We start from the raw sequence: 27575 nt of genomic DNA, 5'->3' as shown, positions 1-27575 counted from the left end.
TAAGACTTGACTTCAGAATAAGACTAATAAGAAAAATTATGATAATATTTTATACAGAATATCTCTCAATGAAGTGATTTTCTGCATGCCATGTAAATATAATATAGACATAAGAAATACTTATTGCCTATAGGGCAGATTGTGGAATCACAAAGAGTAAAAAAAGCTAAAGAAATTACCAAAGGGATGAACTTTCTCTCTGTCCCGTTTGGTCAGCTTACAATAGTCTTTAACGCGGAACATACAGAATTAACAAAATTTCATAAACATCTTTTTAGTTCATTTAACTTGAAGATTAATTTCAGACAATGCTACGGGTTCAATTATATATTTATATGAATTAAACCATTCATAATAATAATAATTATGTAACCAATACATACACCTTATTTTATGAAAAACCAAGGATGTATCAGTCTCGCTATATAATGTATATTCCATGATATTATTAAACAACTTAAGTTACAATATTTTATTCATTTATAATTACAAAATTCAATTCGAAACTTGATGACCCCTTCATACCCACAACAAATATTAGTGCCATCATCGATTATAAGGCGTATCTTTTAAGGAAACTGTAACAATACCGTTCTAATTCGTATGATGTATTAGATTAGACCAAATGGTTCGTTCGATCATGCATTATTTAAAATGCGCGTCACAAAAGATTTAAATTGGGTGAATGGTTTTCACTATAACACTTTCTTAGTGTGTCGCTTACTTTGTACGTACAACGAGGAAATTATTATGAACGGATAGATATAAGTTAGATAAATATATTTATTAGCAATTTGATGATTTATTACTGCGATATTATATGCTGAGGATTTAAGCTTTTCTATTTATAATCGACTAGTAATGTTTTTAATGGACATCTTGTTACTGTACGGTATAATTACGTATTTACTTACACCCGAAAATAAATGTTAATTCTAACAAAATCAACGACGCTTTCAGAGTTTCACTTCATGATTTCTTGAAATTTCTAGACTATAATATCCCCTAAAGTTTTAGGGTTAATTACCAGCCGGTTTAGATGCCTCGAAACAGCCATATCGAATTACCGAAAATAACTTAAGTTTTTAAGTCTTCCTAAAGGCACAATTTTAAAGGTGTGGCGACCGCCACGACCCTTTAGGCCACCACCAATTCACCATCAACAACTACAAAGGTTGGTAACGCCGGTGGATTGGTACCATGCAGTTCTGGAGTATAAAAGGCCATCACGACGACGTCTCACTCTCTTTTCTTATCACCGTCCCCCTGTAACAGTAGCACTTCCACAGCGCTACCGTACTTCCTTCACCTTAACCTAATATCCTGTCAATTCTCCCATCGACCACATGTATCAATCGTAAGTTAGAATAAACAACTTTGATTCAACCAGTGTTTTTAGTTCCCGTGCAAATTCCTTCCAAAAATAGTAGTGAGTGTTCTGACAAATAATCGTAGCGGCAGCCACACATTTCGACCGATCGACCGACCCACGACGAACAATTGCTACAATTGGTGACCCCGACGTGATCAAAGTGCCTAACAGGTAAATCAACTCAACATAAGCCACTCGACAGGTGCTTGACACGTGCATGGAAGGATAGCACGAGGAACGGAACTCAACAACATCACGTGGTCGACGACATCCCACGAGACTAGCCTGATGGACGAAAACCACAGAAGCCCATCATGTATACCACAACACATGAGCACCCTCGCAACACGAAACGGGGCACGTAACACATTTACAGGTACCCTCAAACAAAGTTAAACGCCTCAAGACGAACGACGTCCTGCTACAGCTCCGATGGCAGCTGATCCCGTAAAACTCCTCGCTCAGGTTGGGATCCCCATCTTATCAACAGTCCCCGGGCGTTTGTTTGCGTGATTGCGGGTGCATTCCGGAACTTGCACCACATATAGGTACGTTCCACGGCTGTTCCACTAGGAAGGGAGTTATGTGGCGACCGCCACGACCCTTTAGGCCACCACCAATTCACCATCAACAACTACAAAGGTTGGCAACGCCGGTGGATTGGTACCATGCAGTTCTGGAGTATAAAAGGCCATCACGACGACGTCTCGCTCTCTTTTCTTATCACCGTCCCCCTGTAACAGTACCACTTCCACAGCGCTACCGTACTTCCTTCACCTTAACCTAATATCCTGTCAATTCTCCCATCGACCACATGTATCAATCGTAAGTTAGAATAAACAACTTTGATTCAACCAGTGTTTTTAGTTCCCGTGCAAATTCCTTCCAAAAATAGTAGTGAGTGTTCTGACAAATAATCGTAGCGGCAGCCATACATTTCGACCGATCGACCGACCCACGACGAACAATTCCTACAAAGGGTTAAATGAACTAAACGAAAATTAAGAAAAAGGAAAAAAATCGATTATTTCAAATTTTTAGGCTAGAATTCTCTGGCGAATATCCATGGTATTATATAGCCTCATAGCATAGCACTATATAACAAATGTATATGTTAGGATCATAACGTATTAGAAATTTACCTTACATTATGAGTCATAAATGAACAAACTTCCAAATAATACATCAGTCTATAAGTTCCGAGCCTAGTCAATAAAACATTATGCAAAATTAAACTTCTTTCTTCAAGATTTGTTCTATCCAGAGTAATACACTCAATACATTATTTTTATACCTTTTTCATAGAAGGTTTTTTTGTTCTGGCCTAAAACCACGCGGTGGAATGCATGACGCATAACTGGTCGCGGAGACTTGCCTTGGAGTGACAAGTTGGACCGGGTTATGTGGGACTGCCTCTGGACTTACCAATACACTAAACCGAAACCGCCTCACAGTTGACCACTGTGGATCGCTACTGTTACTGCATCAAATTTGAGGATATGGCATCCGCTGATCGGGCAGCCGTTATTGGGCACGAGGGCCCGGCGATCCTATTGATTTGCGAACCTGAGTTAACACACAACTGGATACTCTTGACAGGCAAAAGTTATGACTGTAGCGACGGATCTGTCGACCAGCTCACGAACAAGCGCGTTTTCAGAGGAACTTGAGCTGAGTTGTTTGTGGAATGATTGAGATATGTAGTGCTTGATTTCTGGAGTGTCAGTTTCCCTATGAATTTGATTATTTCTGACAAACCATGGAGCGTTTAATATTCTCCCGAGGAGCTTATTTTGGAAAACTTGAAGCCGTTTGACCTGGTTGGGTGTAACAAACTTGAAGTAGACATTAAATCCGTAGAGGAATATGGACCGAATTAACTTATCTTATAAAATAAGCATTTGATGGAGATGGGCAGTCTGCTAGAAGGGCAGATGAGAGAAGATAGCAGTTTTGCTCTCCTCGAACCTTTCTGAATTGCTTTCTGGATTTGGGAATGCCAACCGAACTGCCGGTCGAAGTGGAGACCTAGGTACGTCACGTTATCCAGCCATGGAATTATTGCCGGTGTCGATCTTAAGTTGCGAGACGCGCAGTGCTTAACGCTTCCTATGGAAAATGAAGGCCTGGGTTTTCAGGGGGTTGATTTGCAACCTCCAGAATTTGAACCACTTGACCTCGTGATCGAGCTGCTTCTGTAAACGTTTATGAATTGTAACTTCGAACCTGGCGGCTGTGAAGATCTGAAATAAAGAGGTTGAATAAGGCTGGGGCTAGCGAGGAACCTTGAGGTACGCCAGCATCGATTTGTTTACGACTGGAAAGCGATTCCCTGATCTTGACCTGGAAAGATCTCTCCGAGAGATAGGACTTGATGAGAGCGGTTAGATCTTCTGGGAGGCCTAACCGCACGCCCCTTGCGATCAATCCGTCGTGCCATACCTTGTCGAAGGCTTTAGTTAGGTCCAGAAGGACTGTTCCAAGCTTTTTACGTTGGCCAAGAGCGTGATGGATGTGTGCAGCCAGACGGGTAGCCTGATGGACGGACTAGTGGTGAGCGCGAAAGCCGAATTGTTCATCAGGAATGATGTTGTTTTCCTTTGTGAAAGAGTTGAGAGAGTAGAGTATTGCCCTCCCGGCAAGCTTCAAAATGACACTGAGAAGGCTGATAGGCCTGTAATCAGGTGAAGATGATTTTGTTCGGGAAGTTCGATACTCACTTTTACAACTATCGATATTTTCTTGGGCAAATATATAGAAAAATATCGATATATTGAAATTTGGACTGTACATTGGTCATTTCAATACGGATATTTTTATTGCTTAAACTGTTCTTTATGGCATTGTTTATATGTTTTGGAGTGTTGTTATTGTTAATAGTTTCACATATAAAGCAATTTAGCTTCACTATAAGGTATCACTGTATTCATTCGAATATCAAGACACTTGAGACAATCCATAAAGTACTCCCAAGTCAGATGTTAACCCCACCTCCACCAGTTTATTTATATTTTATGTATATAGGATTAAATCTTCTGTTAATGCACATAATTTCGGTATATATAAGTATCTTCTAATAGATTTAGTGAAATTTGAAATTAATTAAATGTCTTTATTACAAAAGTAGATCTAAACAATTTAGTATTAAATATTTTTTGATTATTTTATAGGGAAAGAAATTATTGGATGTTTACTTGTATTTTGATAAGCGATACCTATCGGTGAAAATACAAAGAATCAATGTGTACAACTCTAAAATACGATCGTTTCAACATTTCTCTCCGTAAAATGACAGTTTTATAGTTAATACTGTTGCGTTATTTAGTTTATGCAAATGCTCAAAATTTAATTTTCTACATTCATTACATGTGTTTGATTTGAGAAAAGGTGCCACCGAAATCTTATCAAAGACTTTTAGAAACTTTCGGTGATGCAACGACTTAAAAGTAATAATGTCAACGGCAATGATTTTCAAAAAGTTCAAGGACAATTGCAAGGTGAGAAAGATGGAATCACACAAATTCACAGAATATTCGATTTGTAACCGTTTTGACATCGTGGTTTCATTGCTTGTTAGATAAAAAAAGGATCTCTGGCGCGCATTGTAACTGGCACTGGGAAAATGGATATGTTACAACAATCTCAGCAGCAAAAAGGCAAGGGTTACTCCAGGAAAGCCACCCACCTCGAGATCGAAGCAGAATATTCATGAACATAATGTATTGCTGTTTATATGGTGGAATCAGCAAAGTGTAGTGTATTACGAGCTGCTATAACCGAATGAAACTAATAAATTGTACTGCCAAGTTGTCAGAAACATGGGAAAAATCTGTAGACATTGATGAAAAATATTTTGATTAATATATATTGTAACAATGTTTCTAAATAAATGCATTTTTTAAGTGAAAAAAAAATGATAAAAGCACAAACAAGCACCTAATATTTCGTAGAGTTAAAAACCCTTGGTGTATAAGCTGTACGTATTTACCAGCAAAATTCATTTTAAACTTTATAATAACGATTACAATGGCACAATTTAATAACTTTAAAAATTGCAATAATAAAAGAAAAATGAATTTTTCTGCTTTTGTTCGATAAAATATTAACGAAGCAAAATAAATGAAGAAATAAGCAAAAGGTTTTTTCAAGTTTGCATTGACTATGATATGTATTACTTCATTTTGGTATTTGAATTAAATAATTAATGTCTTGTTTTAATTGTAACACTATGCAATGAGTCTCAAGATTCTGTTGGTGACAAAAACACATTGGAGTTAATTGCTGTTAACTGTATTTTTTATTTAATTTAAATTTTTAGATGTTCTATGTAGATCTTCTCCCTATATAAGTGTATGTACTATGTTTAAAAATAATGCTGCTCCTTCGAATTTACCATATTATACGCTTTATATGGTGCTGAAACACTATTAAAACCAGTTCTTTTCTATTTATTTCTTGTTTCTTATAAATCAGATTTGTAAGTATCTAGTCCTGGTCAAATTTCCGCTTATATATTGATTTTTCTCGTACAATGGAAAACTGATACTCATCCGAAGGGTCGTTAAGACTAATGGGAAAATATAAGGATTTGTCTGGCTGGGTTTGGAAAACCTACAAAAAATATACGGCGAAAACTTTCGCAATATTATAGTATAATACATTATACTTTCAGATTAGTAAATATTTGTAGGGTAGCAAGATTTAATATTACAATAAAATGATATATACTCAGAAAAACGCTATTCTCTATTATTATGCCTTCTGTTTAGGTTATTGATTATTGTTTAAACGAAGTAAATTATACAGACATTAACATTAGGTCTAATGGCTCTAAAGCTACAAAAGAAATCAATTAATCTGTCTGAGTTTGAAATAAAAGGCAAATATTGACAAAATGTCTGACAAGAGATATACCATTACATAGAGTGCTTTCCACCAAAAACCATAACTAATAAATAAGTAATAGATCGATTATTGCTTATTGATTACAATGATTTATAAATGTGTTATTCACTTTACGTTATTAAATAAATATTATTTTTCATTGCCTTAAAAAATTCTCTAATCTGCAGTAAATTGCTTTTCATATGAAGTTTATTAATCAGATTGTTAAATTGTTGGCTACTATGTTGTTAGTTGGAGCAAGGGGACTTACTTTTTCGTCAGATTCTCAGGAGAACTTCTTTAACCTATATGTTTTATTTTGGTATCTGCGTACTGGGATACCGAAGGTCTACCGACACTTAGTAAAAAAATTAACTGAGCTACTAGAGTGTTATTGATGGAAGGCATCTGTATTACTACTTCTGAAATATTTATAACATGTGGGGCGAAAATCCCGCTACTATTTTAATTGCGCGCCATCTTGGTTATGTGACGTTTAGCTCAGTTTCGCTTAAACCATTGTTTTGTATAGATGTCCAAATTTTATTATGGATAAATATACGTTACAAAAACGAGCAGAAATAGTGACAATATTTTTTGAAAATAATCGTTCCATTATTGTCACTCAGCAGAAATTGCGTCAAAAATATCGTAATCACCCAGTACCTCACAAAACTACAATTTATCGTTTACATGCAAATTTTCGACAATACGGTACGACAGCAGACAGGCCTCGTTCTGGAAAACAACAGACGTCTCGTAATGCTGAAAATGTGGCTCTGGTGCGCGATAGTATTGGGGAATCTCCAGAAACATCAATTCGGAGACGTGGTTCCCAATTACACATTTCTGCATACAGTTTAAGACGAATTTTCTCAAATCTGTTACCGAAGCCCATCAAACATTTTAGTAAACTAATGGTGATACTGCTCCGTTATATATCATTTGTCGACGATTTAATTAGCATTAACATCGACAAAGTGCAGGCTAAGGGACCAAAAAATTTGAAAACAATGGTTCTAAGATTCATTGGAGGCAATCCTGCTCAACTCTCAAAGAACGTTTAAGCAACTTAGTAGCTGGATGAATCAACTTAAATTTCTAGACGTTTCTATGCGATAGGAAAAATTCAAAAAGAGGAATGGTTATCGCACGAACCGTCTCAAAAGGTAATTTCGAACCTTTTCAACATGGAGGTTTCATTTTATGCCAGCCAAATAGAAAAGGAATATTGAAGCTGACGATGAAAGGTGGATCTACTATAACAATCCTAAGCGCAAAATATCATGGATCATAAGGTTTAGCTGTGCATATGACGCGATTAGAAAATGTAGTGTATTATGAGTTGCTAAAACCAAATAAAACTGTTATTACAATAGTAACAGATCTATTGAAAAGACCTCAGCCTGACACATAGATGGCGCTACTAGAACTAAATCTATACGTTTTTAGTTTGCCCGAACCCTCAGAAGATGCGTGTATAAATTTGACAGCTATCGGATCATTAGTTTGTGAATTATAGCATCTTCTGTGAAGCAACTTTTGTTATTGTGAAAAAAAAATGGATAAAAAGAAATTTCGCGTGTTGGTAAAATATTATTTTTTGAAGGAAAAAAATATAGTTGAAGCAAAAACTTGGTTTGAGGCCGAGTTTCCAGACACTGCCCTAGGAAAATCAACCATCAAGGATTAGTATGCTAAGTTTAGACGTGGTGAAATGAGCACTGAAAACGGTGAACGCAGTAGACGCCCAAAACAGGTTGTTACTGACGAAAACATTTAAAAAATCGACAAAATGATTTTGAATGACCGTAAATTTAAATTGAATAAAATAGTCCAAGTCCAATTGACAGTCATCCGAGGGAACTGCACACGGTGAACCCGCTCCAAAACGTGGAAAAACGCTGCAGTCGGTTGGCAAAGTTATAGCGTCTTTATTTTGGAATGCGCATGAAATAACTTTCATTGATTACCTCGAAAAAGGAAGGACCAACAACAGCGACTATTACATAGCGTTATTGGACGTTTGAAGGACGAAATCGCCGAAAAACAGCCGCATTTGAAGAAAAATAAAGTGCTGATTTACCAAGACAATGCACCTTGTTACAAGTCAGTAGAAACGATGGCAAGAAACCATGAATTGGGCTTCGAATTGCTTCCTCATCCACCTCCTATTTTCTCTATTCTCCAGATCTGACCCACAGCGACTATTTCCTGTTCTCAGATCTCAAAAAAAATGCTCACTGGGATGAAACTATCTTTGAATAAAGAGGTGATTCCTGTAACTGTGGCCTATTTTGAAGCAAAGGACAAATGGTACTACAAAAATTGTATAGAAAAGTTGGAGAGTAACTATAATCACTGTATCACCCCTGAAGGGAATTACGTTGAATAAAAAAAGCAATTTTGCCAAAAATATGTGTTTTACTATGGTAGGCTGAGGACTTTTCAACATATTAATAAGCAAAGAATAATTATAATTAACATATAACATATTAATAGCATAAAATACCAGCAATAGTACAGACGCAAATTCTTCTTTTTGTATGAGAACATGAGACATAGCATGATATTATGTATTATAAAGCATTGAGGTAAGCATATGTGGTTGATATGCTGAAGAAGTGCGAAAATGGATGATTATAGCTATGGCTAAGCAACACCGTTCATTTGACATAGTATCGCCATGTTTCCATAAAGATTCGAAAAATGGGTAGAAAATGATGCAAAATGTTTAAGTTATTATATATTGTACCAATGTTTCTCAATAAATGCCTTTTTAAAATAAAAACCATATCAGAATACATTTAATTACCTAATATTTGCCACAATATATATATTTAAATGTATGTCAATTATCTATGTCTATTTATAACAAGTTTTTTTCTGTATTATCTAAAAAATGTGTTTTCTTTTCAGGTTCCCATAAACCGCTAAAGTGGAACAAGTAAGTCTCACTTTCATCTAATTACTGTACATCGTTTTGCAATATACTAAATTGCATGTGGTTTATGCTACGAGTATCAGAGACTGCATTACTCAATGATATGTCGACGTACAAATACTTAATTTCTTGAATAAAATATGGTATCGGTTTTACTGATTATTATATCTTGAGACTATATTTTTTTGTGAAAAAATCTTTATTAGATACGCTTAGTATAATATTAATTATAAATTAAATTATTACTACATTTAATTTATACTTGGATTAATTCACAAGCAACACGTACGACAAAATACGTCAACATGCATTCCTCAATTATGAAATTATAATAACTTAAGCTATAGTTTACACTAAAGGTATACACTTTATATAAGTTCGTATGGCTTGGTTCGCTTCAATCTTCTGACATCCTGCGGGCTGTCCAGCTATTGTATTGCTTCCACGTTGGTATGATTTAGTAATCTTCTTTTGTGTTTCAAGGCGAAATCTTGGATAACTTCGCAAATCCATTTGATTTCCAATTCGTCGTGCAGTTCTTCGTTGCTTACGTAGCGATAGGCATTGGTAATCAATCGAAGAACCTTGTTTTGACAGCGTTGGATGACTAGTTGATTTGAATATTTAGAGCAACCCCATATGTGCACCCCATAGGTCCAAACTCTTTGATTTTATATCAAGTTGGGAGTATCTTCCGACTAACCCATATAGTTGTTTTATTTTTATTTATGTTTGGCTTTTTTTTTCTAATATGATGTTGAGACTTTATATGAGCAATATTCTTATATCGCTGAATGGTATATACCATAATATTTTCGTTAAAATATATTTTAATTAATCATCAAATTATTCTTGCATAATTTAAAAGTAGTTAGCTCTTAGTACTTTCACAATTCTTCGAATAACTTTTAGTGAAAATTTAAAATACTTTTTAATTATTTACTGGTAACTAGTGAAGTAATAGCGGTACTTAACAGTACATCACATCTATAAAATCATTTGTACTATTATTAGAATGTGTTTGATTAGTTTAGTTGTAAATGGGTTATTTTTATAAATGTATTTTAAATTAACACCCTTCAAATATTTATATTTAAAATAAACATTTTGATTCAAACTGTTGGTTACAATTTATTCAAATTGTGACCTGATGTCAAGGTCTCTAATTATTACTCGAGAGTGCATTTCAACTTCAGCTTCAACTATCTTATTTACTTGAAGTCGTTCCCAATAGTTCCCACCAGTAGACAACATGAATGTTAGTCATTCTTCAATGGTGCCCTTCAAAATTTAACTAATTTATATTAGTCAGAGCTCTTGCTCTGTAAGCATAATCATCAACTGATTTTTCATCATTTTGAATGCATAAGAATAAAAAATAATGCAACTTGTTTGCAAAATATAAGATAAATAAATTTACAATTAAATCTAGCGAAATAAATTCAATATTTTGTTAGATCTACATCATGGTAGGACTTGTAAGGCCCATAGAACTCACAAAGCGATCCATATATACTCATGATAGTACCGGGTCAACTGTTAAACTAATTTGATGAGTTTATTCCTCAACAATTCTGCTAGTCGTTATATTTCCATAGTTCTTGTAAATTTTATGTACATTTCAACAACCATGAATTATAGGACGTAAAATTTCTTATATTGGCGGCAAATTAAATTAACGCTAATATATATTTGAATGGCAAATTTTAAGTAAACTTTTACGTTTATAGCCATTATATATATAATAATTATATATAACAAAAATCTAAAAAACTAAGTGTCTGAGATTGTGGGTTATGGAAGAGCTAATAATCTACTATTTTTTACCTATTTTACCAATGCTTCAAAAGTTATAACATCAATTTTATACTTCATACCACTAGAATTCAACCTATTTACTTGTTGCCAAAACCTTTATCAAACAACCAATACCTATATTTTCTTGGACTCATCTAATATAGAACCTTAATAAAATAACCTACATAAGGAATTTTCATGTCCTAAATATATTTTAATGTATTCTTCACGTCTCTTTTCTTTTGTGTTTTATAGACGCTGAATATTTCCCTGGACTCTTAATATATGCCTCTCATAACCTTGCAGTTAAATTGAACAAGAATTTTCTTCTTTCAACGGTATGTTTCATAATCTCCAATTGTGTTACATTTCAATGCTTGGTGATCATTTCAATGCAAAAACTACAAGATGGGGATATAGAATGACAACTAAAAGATATGATTGTCATAAAGCTGCTGCTAAACTAAGATGTAGTTACATGTCAACTGGAAAACGAACTTATTGGATGACTAATCCAGAGAAAACCCCAGACCTGTTAGATTCCTTCACAGCTAGAACCAACATCCAACTATATGGAAGTCCAAGAAAACTTTGGCCTAAGTTAAGATAAAATAGGGAAGAAAATCCAACGTGAAGAAACAAGGCAACAAAGTAGGAAGTATTTTCTGAAGAATTGAACAATCGAATTCAATTAAATATACCCATTTAGTAAACCGAACAATTAAATTTTCAAGCAGAAAAATTCGTTGTAGATATCCGACAAGCAGTTTATCCAGTAATATCTCAAAAATTAAGTTCAGTTAAAGGAATTAATTACTTAAAATTATAGATTAGTTAGCAACAATAAATAATAATGTGATAAATAAATTTAAAAAAGTTTATTTTTCAAATTTGCTGATGAAACTCAGTTTTCTTAATATGTAATAAAATTACCGTACATTATAGATAAGTACCCATCTGGATATATTCATCAGTTGTTTTTTCAAATTAGAAATGCTAGAATAAGAGCTCTGATAATATTCACAATTAAATGACCATATAAAATTGAAATGTGAACTGTAGATCAATAAAAATGGTATATCTGAACACGCATATTGTTTGACCTCATAAAAGGTGTAACTTGTGTTGCGTGGTAAATATTGTTTCTTACTCCTGATCGCTTTCAGGATAGCGTTTTGCATAACCAAGTAGAGGATGATCCTATGGTAATCATCACTAACTGTTTATATTATCCCGTAGTTGCCCTTGTCATGGAAATAGGACTATTTATGTGTTAGGAAGGGGGTGCTTGGTAGATGGAGATTTATCAAACGACATAACAATGGAGTTACTACGTCACATTTACCTTCACATATATGTTTAGATTGTTACTAATGTTATAATTGCAGACAACGTGAATTATGATGCCTGGAACAACTATATTTTGAGACAATTTAACATTCATCTAGGTCCTAAAATTTAGTTTTAATCCATATAAACATATGTTTATATATTTTTTATCGTAATATATTGTATGTCAATCATCGAATGCGGCTCAACTGAACTGTGTAATTTCCTACTAAAGTAACCATTTAGGGCAATAAAGATAAATACAGTAATTTTTCAGAGTATTGTCATAACGAATGTCCTAAAAAAACTCTGAAGCTATAAAAGCAAAATGCCACTGAAAAAAAACGAACCATTCGTCAAATTACTTTATTCATTGGCTTGGTTTACGATCTTAAGCTGTATGAAGCGGATCGAGAGAAAAGAAATCATAAAAATTAACTGTAAAATATGATATGCTACTACTTTAAGCTACTTTAGATAATGACTTAATTCCCAGAGTTTTACGTCGCTAAATGTATAGACACATAAGTAGAAGATAGGCTTTTATAAGACACGACGGGGTGTACAGTTATTCGACTTGTGTGGTATGTTTAAAAAGTGTTAAATGATACATGATTGTTTCTTTTATGTTGAAAGATTTATAATGGTCGCTTAAGTCATTAATGGTGGGCCGAGAGCATAATATTTATTAATTTTATTAGTATGTATTTTCTTAAGACAAGCTTAAAATTATATTTAAAGTACAAATTGAATACTGCCGTTATTTTTAAAATTTTAAAGCTTTATTACGCAAACGCTATCACTACTATCCACAACTGATAATAATCGCGGAAATTTATCAATTTTTAATATGTTCAAAAGAACTATACTGCTTTTCGGCCAAATTATGATTGATCAGAATTAATGTTAATCCGAAAAGATTACTTTGCCATAGCTTTCTTGATGTACAGGAGACGCTCGTTAAGGTAATCTGACTTAAACCAAGTGTATTTTACACCGCAGAAATATTTATATTAATGAACGTGATTCAAATAAAAAACGTTTTATTAAAAAAAACCGATTAATACATATATTCTGTTCAAAGTTATTTTGTACATACGTCATCTAAATTTATGAATAACTTTGAGTTTTTATTCAGTTTGGCTTTGACATACTACAAAATTCTAATCTAAATAAAATAATTTAACACAAATGTTATTAAATATAATTTATTTTAACATTATAGTACATCTAAAAATTACAGTTAATTATGCAGCAACAATAGTTTATAGATTAGAGTTATAACCTCTTATCACTATTGCTTTCAAGAAATTTGCATACGTCTGACAACCGGACGACTTTGACAGAGTCATTCGTGTACGTGTTTGAACTAACCAGACAGCATTGTGTCTCTTTTTAACAAGAATAAAATGAGAAGGAAAATATGGTTTGATTCTAAAACAAATTTACAAATTGCGGCAGGAAATACTTTAAACATCTTAATGACGTATGTACAACACAACTTTGAATAGTCTATATACATATATTTATAAGAAGCTAAACAAACAGTTCAACAGTAACAATTATTTGTTATTTAAACAAAACGCAATTTTAGTCTGCTTTAGTCGGCGTTTTCATAGGGGAATGCAATTTTAGTAAAATTGAACAGTTTTTTTGCATAATATCCATGTCAATCAATAGTTGCATTTAGATAATTGTGTAATAGTTGCAAGCGATTGTTTCAGTTTAGGGGAGAAGTAAGTAATATTACCAATTATATTACCATTACTCACCTAGAGGACTGCGATGTTAATTTGTTTTAAAGTTAAATTAGTAATACTTTTAAAATATTGAAACACACATCCCGAGCTTTGATTACATTTTCTTTAAAAAGTGTCAATTTAGTAACAAACAAATACATTTTTAAATATTTTCAGAATGCTTATAGTCAAACCACTGCGAATTGCTTCAGGAGTAAATAGCGACGAAGTAACTCAATGACCCAGGCTAAGGACAATTTAAAAAATTGGACCCAAACCTGGAATATAAAAATTAAACAAAGTAAAACTGTACATATTAACCTATACTCAGGCCGCACAAACACCAGTAGCAATAAATAACACTACCATTCCATATAGCGACAACGCCTTCAAGAGATCCGACTCTTGATGCACAATTTCCCTGTGAGCAAGTTAAAAATAAAAGAAATAAAGTGGAGTTCAAATATAGGAAAATGTATTGGTTAATTTAAAGATAATTACAAGTATCAGTACATAATAAATTAGTTTACAATCTAATCTTAAAATCTATATTGACCTATGACATCCAATTATGAGGATCTTTCACGAAAATGAATATAAGTATAATAAATTTAGCGCACTCAGTATAGGATTGATTACTTACACCGAAACGTTCAGATGTCGAATGTCACTCAGAAAATCAAAAGAATGGCAAGATGTCAAGAGAAAAGACACCATTCTCATGTAAATATCGTATAGTAACTATTCAATAACACCAGATATTGAAAAGAATCAAACTATTTGATCTTGCCTAGAATAATGCATTGATGAGCATCTAATAGAAAAACTGTTAATGCATAAACATTATTTATTAGAGCCGAAGATATTACCCATGGATTCTCATAGATATATACCAAATTTTAAGCTATTGTAAAGACAAATTGTATAGTCTATTCAAATTTTTTTTTACTAATGCGTGATGGATATTTGTGACGAAAAACATTGCAATGTTGACGCATCAACTCTGAGTTTTAGTTCAGTTTGGCTATGACACAAGAAAATTCTAATCTAAATAAAATAATTGAACAGAAATGTTATCAAATATAATTTATTTTAAAATTATAGTACATCTTACCTTTTTACGTTTAGTTTCTGTTTCCTGCGATGGTGTGTTTACTTGTCAAGTCATCTTGCTATCAGTGTATATTTTATTTGTTCTGCTACTATCTGTGTACACTATTCTTCATAAAATGTATCACTGACTTCTATCTAATGCAAATGCATTAGATAGTAAATATATGGTAAATACCATATCTACAAAACAGTTAGTATTCATTCCCTCCTCATATATTCTAACCTAATACTCATGTTTAATTTTAAATAATTACAACCATATATGTCCACACAAGTCATTCACGTCCTACAATACCATTTTCTATAGTTACATTCAATTCATTATGTGCATACCTTTAGTTATTTCCACTCTTATCACTCTGTCTCGGGAATTTGCAGCATTGCACAATATTATCACATCGTGAAAGATTCCTCTAGTCACTTTCACTTTCCGAATCACTGTCCAATTCAGTCACTAAACTGTTAATTTCTAATCTGTCTAATGTTCACGATTCCATCATTTATCAATTACTTCCTCTGTTTGTCTTATCGCGTTCATCCAAACCGAAGATGTTATGATTGACAATGCTTCCTTCCACATATCCTAACAGTTTTTGATGAAATATCGTGATCGCCCAACAATATATCTGCAATTAGTTATTAACAAATATAATGACCAACAAAATCTAATCGAATGCTATTGTAATTTTTACCTTTTTTGTTGTTACAATTTTTGTTGTTTTTACACTTTTCTTGTTACTGTCTTGCCAAGAGTGTCACAATGAACCATTTTGAAATATTCAAGTTTTATCAAAATACACAAATTCAAATAGTATATCTTCCTTGATCTTATTTTATGTCTTTAAAAACTCAATTATTTTTAAGGCAATATCTGGAATTTCCATTAAATCTCTCCGAAGTTTATCTTTACACCATTTAAACCCTATGCCCAGTAAGAGTGTATGAAAGGATGTCTTACATCCCTCTAAAAGCTGCATGTGCCTAATTTTTTATGTATACTTTCCACACAGAAAATGTTCTCTAAATTATTAATTAATTGTATGAAATTATGTTCATATCGATAAAATAGTTTGTGAACATACTGCTCTTATATATTTCGTATATTTGGTCTCGAATAGAGCCAGTATCAAGATGGTCAAGACTCGTCATCCACTTTGTATGTTGACGGGTTTTCTTGGGCGAATCTAAAGTATTATTCTTCATTTTGTAAGCGATGTTATTCACAGTACACACAATAATATTTAGTGCGGCAGCACCTCGTTGTTGTTTTCGGCATTTTCAAACAAAATAATATGATATATTACGGAGCGGCTTAAAATGTATCTTAATATATTTTATATTAATATATATATATATATATATATATATATATATATATATACATATATATATATATATATATATATATATAAATAATATATATAATATATATAAATAAGCTTTGCGTGTTTGTTGTAGCTTTCAAACTTCCCAATAATCAATTCATATTTCAAGGACCATACTGAACAGATATTGAAGAAATGTGTCGTATTTTGAAGTAATCTATAAATCGAGAGAATTTTTACTTTTTTATAGGAAGGGAAGCGAAGCCAGACTAGATTAAATGGTCGGAAGAAGCAATGTCTGGTGAATATTTTAAATGAAAGAAATAAAGTAATACGTTAGACCTTTTCGGTTAGCTTTTGATTTGAACAAACAAAAAAGCAAATAAATATATTATGATATGACATTCTTACGGTACAACGTTAAAATTCTCGTAACTGGAACCCTCTGTTTTTGTTAAATGAAAAATTCCTGATGTGTCCATCTACCCTAATATTCACTGCACCTTATAACTCACAGGTTAATTGAAAAGTCCCCGGCCAGACACATTGATGGGGCTACTATAATTAAAAATCCATATGAATTTTAGTTAACCCTGACACTCCAAAGTTGCCTGTATAAATTTGACAGCTGTTGGATCATTATAGCATTTTGAGTGAAGTAACTTTTGTTATTGTTAAAAAAATGGATAAAAGGGAATTTCGCGTGTTGATAAAATATTGCATTTTGAAGGGAAAAAATACAGTTGAAAAAAAATTTCCTTGAACACTGCCCAGGAAAATCAACCATCAAGAATTGGTATGCTTAGTTTAGACGTGGCGAAATGAATGAACACCGAAGACGGTGAACGCAGTGGACACCCAAAAGAGCTTGTAACCGACGAAAACATTTAAAAAATCCACAAAATAATTTTGAATTGCCGTAAATTGAAATTGAATGAAATATCAGACGCTCTAAAGATATCAACTGAACGTGTACATCATATCATTCGCGAATATTTGGGTGTGAGAAAGTTATGTGCAAAGTGGGTGATGCACGAGCTCACTTTTAACCAGAAACAACGACGAGTTGATTGATTGAGCAGCGTTTGAAGATGATCAAGCGTAATAAACTCGAGTTTTTGCGTCGATATGTGATAATGGATGAAACATGGCAATCGACAGTCATCCGAGTGGACTGCACATGATAAACTCGCTCCAAAGCGTGGGAAAACTCAACAGTCGGCTGGCAAGGTTATGGCGTTTCTATTTTGGAATGCGCGTGAAATAATTTTCATTGACTACCTTAAAAAACGAAGGATCATCAACAGCGTTATTGGTTCGTTTGAAGGACAAAATCGCCGAGAACGGCCGCATTTGAAGAAAAAGAAAGTGCTGCTTCACCAAGACAATGCACCATATCACAAGTCAGTGAAAAGGATGGCAAAAATCCATTAATTGCGCTTCAAATTGCTGCTTGATCCGGCGTATTCTCCGGATCTATCCCCCAGCGACAATTTCCTGTTTTCAGATCTCAAAAGAATGCTTGCTGGGAAGAAATTTTCGTCGAATGAAGAGATGATCACCGAAACTGAGGCTTATTCTGAAACAAAGGACAAATCGTACTAAAAAAAATGGTATCGAAAAGTTGGAGGATCGCTATAATCAATGTATCGCCGTTGAAGAGAATTATGTTGAATAAAAAAAAAACTAATTTTAGGAACTAGTAGGCCGGAAACTTTTCAATTGACCTGTTAATTTATGCATAGGCTTGTAAGCTAAGGCGAAAAAACATTATGTAATCATTAATATAATATGACCCGGTAATTATCAAATCACATATAATTATAGCTTAGAAACGTAATATGCTCTATTCAATTTCTAATTGATTCACGTCAAATAAACTGTAAAAGAAGCAATAAATTGACTGTGTTGTGTATATATTAAAAGATTTAATAATAACTAATTAACTAGACCTCCAATTCCGTTTAGTTGGGCAAAAAGGGGACTCTATATGTAAATATTATATCAATGTCAATGTAATAGTTAAACGTCAAGGTTGATAATGATATATTTGCGTTTAGCCACGAACAATGTTAACAGTACATCCAAGAAATGTATTTTGTTTGAAGCTGTGAAAGTTGTACCAATTATGTTAACTAAGAGCAAAGCCGTTATTGTTCGTTAATTGTTCTACGTTAATATTACGAATGTGTTTTGCTGTTTTTTTTGTGGAAAAAAATTTAATATGCACAGTTAGCTGAATGCGTAATTTAGCAAACATACACAACACGCCTTATAAAATATCCAACACGTGAGACTATTTTTGTTTTATTTTGTATTTTGAATACAATAAGGACATTTCTTTAAACAATACTAATTAAGGTAGCGATATGCATCGATATTTTCAATAAAAATGTTACAATAACCATTCGCTGAAGATGTGCTCTTGAATTATAATTTGATTCTTAGTCAGAAGATTTCACTATAAGCATAGGGTTAGCAAAATTGCTGTTTTGTTGATTATTAACTGCAAGAATAAAATAAGGTAGCTCTAACCATTTATAATTTTTTATATATATTATAGACTTAAACTAGATATATAATTTTTTATTCTGTTATAGTTTTAACAATCTACCCAGTGAGTAATACATATTTTCTCTGATTTCTATTAAATAACTATCACGTAAAGATCACCTCAAGAGTTACACTTGTTAGTTATATGGTACACACACTAGTTATATGGTATTACAAATATGTTTTGATAATTTAACGCATTTTTCAGTTAATTCTTGTATTTTTTCCATATACCAAATGAAATATTGGAGCTTTTTAATATGACGTTCTTCCATTATTGTTTATATAACTTTCTTAATAGTATTTTATTAATAATAATCTTAATAGTTTTTTATACATCATTGTAATATAATGGATTAAATTTATCTCTTGAGGCGTAGTTACATTTCTCTATATTTAAGAGAATAGTTACTTTTGTATATTCTTTTGTATAGTTATTTACTATATCATTTAACTGGTTTTTGTAATGTTTGTGACATGAGAAAAGAGTTATGACTTGACACATTATAAAACCGCACTGTATCGAATGCCTGGTGAAGCTAGGTGAGTACCAGAAAGGTGTCGAGCATAGAAAAAACACGTGTCTTGCAAAAAGGATGTCCCATCGAATCGCTGTCGAGTGTTCCGGATAATGGTCGTTCAGGTACCGAGTCTAGACGAAGCGTGTCAGAAGTTAGAACTGGAATAGTGATAGTTAGATCGTGGAATTTTCGTGCATTCCTTAAGAGCCCGTAATGCACGTGTTTTATCAGCGTGAGGAGTTCCGATTTGGAAGAGTATTTCCTTCCCAGAAGTTCTGAACGAATCGGGATACAGAAAGGGTTTCTTGAGCTGGTCTTGTTAACCACCGGCAAAAACCTGACGGAAGAGCTTCAGCGATGTATCAAACACGATGCATCAATAACGAGTATTAAAACTGAATTTCATCAGAATTTGTTATGAGAACAGAATTGACACAAATAGCGGAATTATCATAACCAGAATTAACTAAAGAATCGACAAAATTATAAGAATCAAAGAAAATAATTTAAGAAACAGTCAAGGGAGTCAAGATCTAATCATAATTAAGAAGAAATCAATAAATTAAATAAAAATAAATAATTAAATTAAATAAATAAAATAATTAAAAAGAAAATGTATGAAGACTGGAAGTCAAGAATGAAGAACAGAATTCTCACATAATCACTATTTGGGTCCGATGACGGAATTAGTACTATCCTAAACCAAACAAATGATTTAGTAAGTCATTGTCATCCAATTCACAATTTTTTCAGCATTACTCATCGGCTTAACATCTTTAATAGTATATATTTCTATATTATTCATTTAAATAAACAAATTCGTCTAACTGTGCATTAATATACACAAAGAAGAGTGAAAATAAAGGCAACATTGCACATTGTTTTCTGTCCTTAATAATTCAACCACATATAACATCAATATGCAGCAAAATGTATTTGGTTGATACACTTTCTTCACTTTAAACAACATTTTTAATAAATCAATCTGATATTGATTAATTTAAATTTGGATGACTACATTTATATAAAGAGCTCTATATTCAGGTTCTCTATTACAATAATTTCTACGGGTAGAACTGGCTTCCTGAGGGGTGCCAAGATAGGTTTATATACCGTTCTCTTTCTATACAGATTTCAGACTCATTGGCTTACTAATTCTACTTTTATTCTTAGAGAATTAGTACCTTTAATTGAATTTCTCCAAAATTCTGCATATGGTAAGCATGAGGGTCATGCGGCGGTTTTTCTTCTATTATCTCTTGTTTTGTACAACTTATTGTGTGCGCCTTTGTTTCTTAGAGAAACAGTTCTGAACTGGTGTTCTCTCCTGTTAATTCATTTGCTCTTGCTTGTTCTGTCCATTTGGCCGCCTTTCTGATCTTGTTATAAGTATTTTAGGAATCAGCTCAGTAAATGGAAGTAAATAGAAATAAAACAGTTATGCTTACTTGATGTGACCGTTTTGTATTGATGTAATATAAAATACGATAAAACACAAATATATAAAAAGGATCGGCGTAACGTTACTGGAAGAGAAACCGGTAAACGGTGAAAAACTCATACATATAGCTAGATTTTATAGTCAGTAATATGTAAATGGTTCAAAACAGTGTTGTGATAAGTGTACATGCTCCATACTAATACTGGCTCAGCTGATATGTATCAAGGGCATCTTCATTTGGACCATTTTCAAACGCAATTAACTTTCCAATGTTTCCATCTATATAGATTTTATAAACAGTCAGAGTAACTCTAGAAACTGTATTTATTATTTTAATCTTAATTATTTCGATGTAGGGTTAACGAATTAATAACTCTACGAAGTTTTCAACAAAATTCGTTTACGAATAAACCAAGCTACGAACTTTTCCCGTGCCCAATACAATAAAAAAGATTTACAGTTTGTTTAATGAAGAACCATCAATTATGAATATTATATCTTATTAATTTATTACTTTATGTTTTAATGTTATATAACGATGAATATTTCTACATTTTTTCTAAGAAGTATTATCAACATTTAAACCTATTTCACCTGAAATTCCGTAGGGTAGTGTCTTCTATTTCTGCTCTACGAGGCCTATTTTCCAGCAACAAAAGAAGGAATATTTGGTATATTTGCCAATGACACAGTCATTAAAGAAAAACACAAATATCTACCTAGAGTAATAGAAAAACTATTGATGGCTTTTTTCTGATGGACAAGATCCACACTTGGGCTAAAGACTGGAAAATACAGCTTGTAAAAAAGATAAAAATTGTTTGAAGGATGCACAGTTTCCTGTCAACTTTTTGTCTTGTCATTAATAATTAACATTAGTCTTGCCTCTAAATTAATTCAAATACAAATGAAAACTAGCAATATATTAACTTATAATTAAGATTGTATTAGGCGTATCTAATAAAATCGGTTATATTATATTTATAAAGATATAAATATATTAACGTTTAGTTGTATTTTATGTATATATAGTTATAAATAATTCTTAAAATTATCTTAAAAAACTTAAAATGTAAAAATAAATAATCAATTTTGTCATCAGTGCTAGAGGTTTGAATAAAAACAATCCACTATACCCGTTACAATTTCGTTTTTGGAGCTTAATTCACCGAAGAATAGTAAACATCTAAGTAAAAGGATAGAAAACCCAAACTTTCCATTCGATATGCGTTTATAGTAACATCATTATTTAGGAACTAATTAATAACCTGGACGCGTATCGACGGTACGACCTCCACAGTCCTAGATCACGCGTAAAACACGCGATCTGCGTTTTAGGTTACTAACAGTTATTGTTTTGACTATTTTCTTCTATGAGACGCGATCATTTCTATTAATGGTCAATAAAAAAATGTTTATAAACGAGCGAAATATCAACGTACATATAACACAAATACCATAAGCAACAAGGTCGTTTGAATAATTTCCCGATATATTCAAAGAATAATAATGTGTGCAGTACACATCCACACCTTGTTAAACAACATCATAAATACAACAGAGAATTTTGATTACTATTATATATATCGTATATTATATATCGTATCATATAATGGATTAAAGTTTTTTTTATACCAAAACATATTTTTTATTCAAATTTTAATATGTATAGGTTTATTCCGACTATGTTTTTATTTTTTGCAAGCAATTACTTACCAAACCAAGAGCGGCACCCATTTTAAGTATAGGTTTCAGCATACAGGGGATAGTCAAAATAATATGAACACCACACAATATAGTACATTTTCTACATGCTGGACACCATGTTACCGTAAAAATAATACGACACGTTATATTACTCAGTTTATATGCTTTATTTGTGTCTAATCTCAAACGTAAACAGACGGTAAATCGTTGGTGACCAGTTAGAGGGAGCGTCTGCGTCGAAAACAGCTATTTGTCTAGGGTTTTACGAGCGACAGCATCCACAGTAATGACACAATGCACAAAACATGGTGAAACATCATCGGCGAAGAGAAATAGTAGGCGAAATCCAAAACTTATGACCAGAGAGTGACATTTACACATATCCAGATATAAGGAGTTCCACATTGACAGCAGAACTCAACGCTCACGTGAATAATATTGTTCCATCAAAAACAGTATGGCGACAGTTCCACGAAGCTAACATTCGTGGAAGGGCTTCGATTGCGAAACCAGCTAAACAACTAACGAAAGAAGTGGTGAAATGATCATAAAACCTGAGTATTTGATGATTAGAAGAATTACGTATGGTTCAATGAATCATCGTTGAAATATCTTCTCTAGCCAATAAAATCGCTAGTCCTTAATATAATTGGATTGTTATGGGAAGTTTCAAAGCAGAGGAAATTTCCGCCTTCAACATCATAGAAGCAACTGGCGGATGTTGTGGTATAAAAACATTCCTTTGTAAACTATTCAGCTACTTTACTGCTCTCTTCCGTGAAGCATTGCAGCCGTTCTAAAAGCAAACTGGAACCCAACGCCTTATAACTAAATATTGTATGTTTCTTAGGTGTTCATATTATTTTGTCCATCTCTTGTCATTCATTATTCAGTTTTCATTATTCTTCAATATGTTTTTTAAAATAACAAAATTATTCCAAATAAATTAACAGAAAATTAATAAAGCAAGACAATATGAAAATGCATGTATCAGTATAAAGAAACCTAACATATAAATTGCTACAGTAAATTGTTAGTTATTCCGTGAAGAAGTGCAGCAGTTCTAAAAGCAAACTGCGGCCCAACGCCTCTTATAAATAAATAAATAGTGTGTGTTTCTTATGTGTTCATATTATTTTGTCCATCTCTTGCCATTCATTATTCAGTTTTCATTATTCTTCAATATGTTTTTTAAAATAACAAAATTATTCCTAGTAAATTAACAGAAAATTAATAAAGCAAGACAATATGAAAATGCATGTATCAGTATAAAGAAACCTAACATATAAATTACTACAGTAAATTGTTAGTTATTCCGTGAAGAAGTGCAGCAGTTCTAAAAGCAAACTGCGGCCCAACGCCTCTTATAAATAAATAAATAGTGTGTGTTTCTTATGTGTTCATATTATTTTGTCCATCTCTTGCCATTCATTATTCAGTTTTCATTATTCTTCAATATGTATTTAAAATAACAAAATTATTCCAAATAAATTAACAGAAAATTAATATAGCAAGACAATATGAAAATGCATGTATCAGTATAAAGAAACCTAACATATAAACTGGTACAGTAAAATGTTATTCTTTTCTAACACTAACTTGCATACTGCACACTAATCATAAGTAAAAAGTGATCATAATAATAAGAAAAAACCATCTATATTTGATTGGTGCATACATATTGAGTTTTACTATTTTTATCATTCGCAAATCATGTAGTTTTAAAAAGCTTATATAACGTCTGGACGGCTACTAGAAAGGGACAGCTAAAGCAGCGAAATTCTGTTATTTTCCACTGAATCCTTGAGTAGTATGAATTATATCATCCTGAATAAATAATAAACAAAGGGAAATCTGCTGATACGCTATAAACAAAATTCATAAGTAGAGTGGCATCAGTGGAGATGCTTTATATCATTAATAATCCATAATTTAAACATAATTTCATGATAATGACTTTAGTATTAATTTTTGCCTCCTCAAATTATTCATACTTTATAGTTGTAATCATAAAATACTATTCCCATTAATTTACAGCAATTTAAAAATGATTGGGAAAGATAAGAAGATAAAGACAAAGTAGAGAAAACTGGAATAATCTCACCATTTGATGAAACTCATTAAGATGAATACGTAAAAGTAAAATTAGTAACTCTGAGCGTTATTATTACAAAACTGAATTGTTATGGACCACAAACGTTCTTGAGATATGTCAAAAGTATCACGTTTGGCAAAATGGATACTCTAAAAGGGATCATATGAATAGAAATATTCATGACAATAGACTCTGTTGTTGAATACAAGGCAATTCCCACAAATAGAAAGACGCGCCAATCCCAACTAATTTCTTTTACACTATCATTGAAGCTCTTTTAATAAACATGAATGCGCCTGAATTAAGAAATAAATTAAATTATGGCTTTTAAATACTATAAATATTCGATATGATTTATGATTTCCTTATAATAAAGAAATTATAAACAAACGAAATCTGTTCTTACAATATTTAAAAAATAATAGCCAAGAATTTATTTGATATTGTTAAAACTGTATGTTATTTCTTAAACATAAATAAACCACCAATTTCTTTGATAGCTGAAATAATGTACTATATATATGAGTATTAAATATATAATAAAGAAAGTAATCATATCACTCATGTTATCATTGAAGCTCTTTCAATAAGCATGAATGCTCCTGAATTAAGAAATAAATTAAATTATGCCTTTTAAATACTATAAATATTCGATATGATTTATGATTTCCTTATTAATAAAGAAATTATAAACAAACGAACCTGTTCTTACAATATTTAAAAAATAATAGCCAAGAATTTATTTGATATTGTTAAAATTGTATGTTATTTCTTAAACATAAATAAACCACCAATTTCTTTGATAGATGAAGTGATGTACTATATATATGAGTATTAAATATATAATAAAGAAAGTAATCATATCACTCATGTTATAGCGTATTCTTATACAAGAATTTTATGAAGATTTAAAACGTGATGATAGTGATCTTATTGTAATATCCGTTCATGACCCAGTATAGTTCGAAGGTTTTTTTTTCAATATATTTCGAGACATCCTTCGCCAACTTTACGACCACTCGACCTATTTAGATACGTCTCAATCCCATTAACCCATTTTTGTCGTCGATTCATATCTTAGAACTTTGCTATTTCCTTTTCTTATGTCTATCCTGTTGATTTATTACATTTTTATCTGTTTTGCTTTACAAGCACAAATAGGACAAACAAATGTACAACTTAGATGAATTAAATTACACATTACGCATATTAAATTATACATTAAGAGACAGAGAAAAATTGCCATGGGAAATGGAGCATTTCAGTGGTATCAGACTATTGCTCATATTGTATCAGACTCTTCAAAGCGGTACAGATTCTTTCCGTAAGCGAAAATGTACAAAAAGGACCGGCAAAAAGAAAAAAATTTAATGTGTGCTGGTAAATCTATATTTGGTTAAAGCATGCAATGATTTGTAAATAAGATAATGTCTTTCAAGTTGATTCAAGTTGATCACTATAATTAATTTATTGATTAATTTTAAATTTTAGATCGGGCCCTTCCTTTTTGCTTATAACATTGACATATTTAATTTACATCAACAAACGCCTAAATTGAAATGGGCTTGGACCTGAAATTTTATTTCGCTAGGTTTATACCCCAAAATTATCTAATTAGTATCTTATATATAATTAATAAAAACTACTCAGTACTTAAAAATCAATGATTTTATTGAGAACATAGCTCCAAGTTATAAATCATGGCATTGAAAATGATTATAATTATGTCAGAGATAGCTATATCAAAACACTACGCGTATGTTAAGCAATTTATATGAATATTGTTTGCAATTATGCTGAAACTTATTCTGAACTAGCTTTCTAATATTTTAGAAAGTAATGATTTTGATCATAATGAACCAAATCGTATCATTAATACTCTTCAAAATTATCTTGACAAACTGTAATATAAGAAGCATACAGTATCAATAATAAAACTTTTCTTTTTAATTATATTTAAATTTTTGTTGTAACCTATATGAAATTCGCAGAAAAATTTGAAATAAAATGATTTTCTATTTTAAATATACTCGATTAATTATACCAGTTATGGATCTTGAGAAATTGTATGTAAATGTGTTATACCATAAAACCATCATCTGTTCTTTGATTACAGTCTACATCATACCATACAGACCCACACCATTTAACAATTGTTTCTTTTAAAAGTTCATATTTTGTTAGAGATTTTTTTATTAATTACATCTACATTAGCTATGCTTTGTACACTTCAATTCACAAATACACACATTCACAAATAAATGTTTTGCTACTGTTCTGTTGTACTTGCAACAATACACAAGCATGATGAGTACGGAATAAGTATATCAGTATGTATTAGACAAATTAAAAATAAAATTAAACTACTTAAACCAAAGTTTTATAACTTCGCAAGTCCATTTTATGTCTAGGTCATCGTGCGGTTATTCGTTAGCTACGTAACGATAAGCACTGGTAATTCATCAAAGAACTTTGTTTTGGCAGTATTGTTACTACTTGTTTTGACATTGATGTATTAGTGCAACCCCATATTTGCAACTTATAGAGCCAAATTGGCTCTTTTATTGAAGGCTAGCTTAAAGATCCAAATTATTTACGTTTCAATACTAGCTCATAATAATGGGAATGTAGTATATGACAACCAGAAGAGAGATAGTGTTACCGAGCTATTCTATCAATTTAGAGAACCTTACTATATGGAGTATAACAGTTTTTTAGAATAGAATTTTTACCTGATTTGTAAATAGTAATGACT

At 32.0% G+C, this 27575-nt stretch overlaps 1 long non-coding RNA gene across 1 annotated transcript in view; it reads left to right on the top strand.

Annotated features, from left to right (window-relative positions):
• The window catches only part of LOC143204548 (uncharacterized), a 45395-nt gene extending 32013 nt beyond the window's left edge, over positions 1 to 13382 (top strand). The window contains exons 2-3 of the long non-coding RNA XR_013007627.1: positions 9176 to 11852; positions 11906 to 13382. This is a non-coding gene — a long non-coding RNA (uncharacterized LOC143204548). The remainder of the gene's footprint in view (positions 1 to 9175; positions 11853 to 11905) is intronic.
• The last annotated feature ends 14193 nt before the right edge of the window (positions 13383 to 27575 follow it).

Source organism: Rhynchophorus ferrugineus, unplaced genomic scaffold (assembly GCF_030347505.1).
Source record: "Rhynchophorus ferrugineus isolate W39M unplaced genomic scaffold, kcgeb_rfMv2 rfM11, whole genome shotgun sequence".
In the NCBI taxonomy this organism is placed as follows: Eukaryota; Metazoa; Arthropoda; class Insecta; order Coleoptera; family Curculionidae; genus Rhynchophorus; species Rhynchophorus ferrugineus.
Note: the sequence above shows the minus strand (reverse complement) of the source record. Positions and strands in the feature narration are given on the sequence as shown.